General features: G+C 35.0%; 1 long non-coding RNA gene across 1 annotated transcript; it reads left to right on the forward strand.

Annotated features, from left to right (window-relative positions):
- The first annotated feature begins 359 nt into the window (after nucleotides 1-359).
- LOC117114209 lies at nucleotides 360-3353 on the forward strand. Its single transcript, XR_004446311.1, has 3 exons — nucleotides 360-508; nucleotides 914-963; nucleotides 2615-3353. It is a non-coding gene; the product is annotated as an uncharacterized LOC117114209 (long non-coding RNA).
- Nucleotides 3354-4199: the final 846 nt, after the last annotated feature.

A 4199-nucleotide genomic window follows, 5' to 3' on the forward strand; every position in this document is an offset into this window, starting at 1 on the left:
CCCCCTACCCTCCCACCCACTTCCTCGTCTCCAAAAATTCTCCTTACATCATTGTTCCTGTGACTGAAGACGATGAACTCCAACAGGTCAACGGCGGTTTTCATGTATGCCTATAAACACGTAGGCTACGGATATCCCATTTCTGTTAGGGGTATTTAATATCGGAGCGTTAACAAAGCACACTATAATTATTTTCTCTACTAGAATTTCATGTACATGTATACAATAAAATATACTATAGCGCTTTTATCAACTATGTTTATAGTATTTTATTATTTATTATATCCACTGTACCTGCTTAAATGACAAAAATTACACAACTGAGTGTCACTTATACGGGCACCTATTGTATGGACTCAACTACTTCGCAAAACATTTATAAAAAGAAACAACGCTCATTAACTACACGTTATTTTGCCATAATCTAGCCGTTGCAGAAATAAAAGAACTGTTTGAATTTTGGAGAAAGTATTCTACAAGTATAGTACAATGGAGAAAAATGAGAAAGGTAAAGTTAATATCTATATTTTTCACTGGATTTCTGCATCATACAAGCCACTGTGTCCTCTATCTTAGGATGAATGTTATATACTTAAACTGCTCAAATATATTAGATAGGTTTCGTGTGCCTGCTTTATTTTTAATAAGATAAGATAACATTTATTGTCCAATAGGCATATTTTTAATCGGTTACCAATGCATGTTATTTTATTTATCACCATTGAATTACAGTAGCCTATATAGGCCTATCAATCATTGAGACAAACTAATGTTTGTGTTGATACACAAACATCACGCCTCCATCGCTACCCTGGCATTGTTTAGATATTGCAAGCCAAAAGGTAGGGTGTTTAATGTTATAATATTGAATGAGTTATTCAGTTGGTTTAAGAATGACACATTTCTTCCCCAGGTTCATGCTCGCCGCCTGAGCAAAGAAGTACGCGGAAGTCGAACGATTCTGTAAGTACCTGTACATCGGCGAATACACTGTAGTCAAAGTACAATAGTCATATTGTAATAAGACTGCTCCCAGGTCAATTTATTCAAATTAGGGAATTCCGATCCCTAACAGAACGAATACGATTCCGTCATCAATTTGACTTTGTAATTTTTGAATTTCAAAATCAATATACAAAAATAAGCCAAACAAATTACCGTATAACTTACAACTACGGTATATACAGTATTCAAAACTGTAGAAGAGCTGGGATTTAAAACATACAGTATTTAATTTTCGGACCAAACAAAAAAAATCATTTGCTACTTTACTCGAAATTAAACTTCGCTGTAGCCTACTTTTTAAGACATTATTTTATTCGAAAACATGTCGTAGGCCTAGTTTAAGATTACAAAAATGCAACGTCTATCCTGTTCGTCTTGTGTAAAATATCAACGAAGTATCTATACTTTGTTCATTAAAAAAAACATCAAAATTTTACTCAGACACCAGCTCAACAAGATGATGATGATAATAATAATAATAATAATAATAATAATAATAATGATAATAATATTAATAAGATGACATTATTATGTCATCTTATTAGGCGCACGTGTCCATCTCTTGGTGGAGCTGCTCGCGGCACCGTTTTCAACCTGCAGAGTGTACATGTAGCATTTTTTCTGCATTATTTTTTCTATTGATTAATTTTATTTTAATTATTTATTTTTATGTATATTTCATGACAGAACTGACATGATGGGAAGATAGGCAAAATAAAGACGCAAATACTCTTCGGGGTCACCATTCATCACCACCTTGGCGCATGGACCTCTGCCTAGGTGGCTCGAACAAGGAACTACAAGAAGATAACAATTTACACAATAATGCTAACAAAACAATACTAAAACCATAATAAAAGACAGTCAACATTTGTTTAGAAATGTCGCAAACAAAATGTACTCGTTTTCTATTTACAAGTTGTATATCAACGATACTTTTTTGGGCTTGCTCTAATTAATAAATAAAAAATAAATAAATAAGTAAATAAATAAATTAAATTAAATTAAACTTGTCATGTAAAGCGCCGGTGATTACGATGTATGTTGTAGAAATGTGCGCTATATAAATGTTAATGTTAATGTTTAAACTAGGTCCTGGGTTAAGACTTTGTTTTGCTCATTACCCTTGAAACTAAGCCAGACACCAAAATCTCTAAACTAAATATACTGCAATATGGAAACGGCATAACGGGGGGAAATTGGGTACAAGGCCATGGGGATTTAATATGTCACTGGCATATATCAAAACCACACGAAGATCTAAAGTACGTAGTGGCCGTTCAAACGGTAATTTTCCATCCGTTTATTTCTTGAATTTCCGTGAAGTCAACCCTGGATGGGCAGGGTAGTTAATAATATACCGGCATACAATATACGGTACCTTGCCAACCATTTTTTTTTGTCGTGCAAAATATATATATTTACCATATAACTAAAAGTTATATGGTAAACGAAATGAAGCTTGATTAATATCAACTTCAATCTTTGGTCAAAACAAAGTATCCTGATATGCATCTATACTCGGATCATTTAATTACATAAATTAAAAGCTGTTCAACGTTGTTGACTAAAATGCGCTTTTTTTCTCCCCCAAACATTTTCATTTTAGGCTAGACGAATTGTAAACGGAGAAGAAGTTTGTCATCACTATGGCCAGTATCCGAACTTCGATCACCACTACCCTCACAACAAACCCAAAGCACACCCAAGTCACCCATGCCATCGTCTTCACAGCTCCCCAGGCACACCATAAACGCATCTGTAGGATCTCAGCCGCAGCACCTTGTCGGAGAAGCTTTCAACAGGAAGAGCATATGGGAAGAGATAGGCCTGTACAAGACGATCGCACAAAGCTGTTACTCTTCTAAGGCCATATAATTTTGCCTGTTAAATATAAGTTTAATGACAGTTGAATGTTTATCTATAACCAAGTCGAATGTATATAACGTACTTTTGTAAGAGATTTATATAGTTTGTATGTTGCTTCAGCATGATCGAATGCGGTTAATATTATTGCTCTCGAATTCTTGGTGTCCCTAGGTACAAATTCTTGCACTGCAGGGTTTTTATCTATTACGACTACAACTTACAACTTTTGTTATTACATCATAATTATGTTCTTATTCGAGTACTTTTATTTATCTATTTGTTTTTTATTTGTTTATGGTGCTGCGCAGCAAACCTAATAGTCATTGAATATACAGTACCTGTATAGGTTATTTCAGCATGAGGTATAATTTTGGCTGAGTTTTTAAATAATCGAAAAAACCAACACAATATTGTACTCATAGCGTAGTTATCCAATGTCTTGTATATGAATTTATCGTTACAATAACAAATTTAAATGTAGAATAAGATGTGTATAAGAGACAGGTGTATATGTATATAATAAGCCTATATACTGTAGCATTTATATATTAAAAAAATCAACCTTACTAGTCCGTGTGTGTGTGGGGGGGGGGTGTTGCTTCAGCATGACTGAATGTGGTTAACATCCTTGCCCTCCAATCCTTGGTGTCCTCTAGGTACAAATTCTTTCACTGCAGGGTTTTTTTTATCTCTCACGACTACAACTCCACTTCCCAGCACAAGTGAGATAAAGAGATTTAGCACAGTATTCTCTATGAGTATACAAAGCATAAGTTCATCCTGTAATTGGTGGTACTTGATGTGAGACAAAAACAAAATAAACAATAAAAATACTGTATTATGATGGTATCCTTTTTTTGAACAGAATATTTATGATTTTGTCTCGCTATCGCAATGAATAACTTCATTCCGTAGTTGGCGACACTTGCTGTTAAATGTGAAATGTGAAATAAATGAATAAAATAAAAAAACTGTATTATGATAGTATCCTTTTCTTGAACGGAATATTTATGATTGTGTCTCATAATATTGTAAGCCTATATTATTTAAAAGCATGGGAATCACGTACAGTATCTTGAATCATTGGCGTGATTGTGTTCATGGATGAAAATGAGAGATACAAAAAGAACATCATCACATTGAAAATATCGTAAACGTCCGTCGTCACTAAGTACAGTCCGTAACGCATATGCGCTCGTGCGGAGGTGAGGGCCCGACTCCTAGCGTCCCTGGCCCCCCTACCCAGTGTCGTGTCTAGGGTGGGGGTGGGGGTGTACACCCCCAAAAATTACTCGCGCCCCCTTTCCCCCTCAAAACAAATCACG

Source organism: Anneissia japonica, unplaced genomic scaffold (assembly GCF_011630105.1).
Source record: "Anneissia japonica isolate Jap-2015-1 unplaced genomic scaffold, ASM1163010v1 scaffold288108_len519018_cov203, whole genome shotgun sequence".
In the NCBI taxonomy this organism is placed as follows: domain Eukaryota; kingdom Metazoa; phylum Echinodermata; class Crinoidea; order Comatulida; family Comatulidae; genus Anneissia; species Anneissia japonica.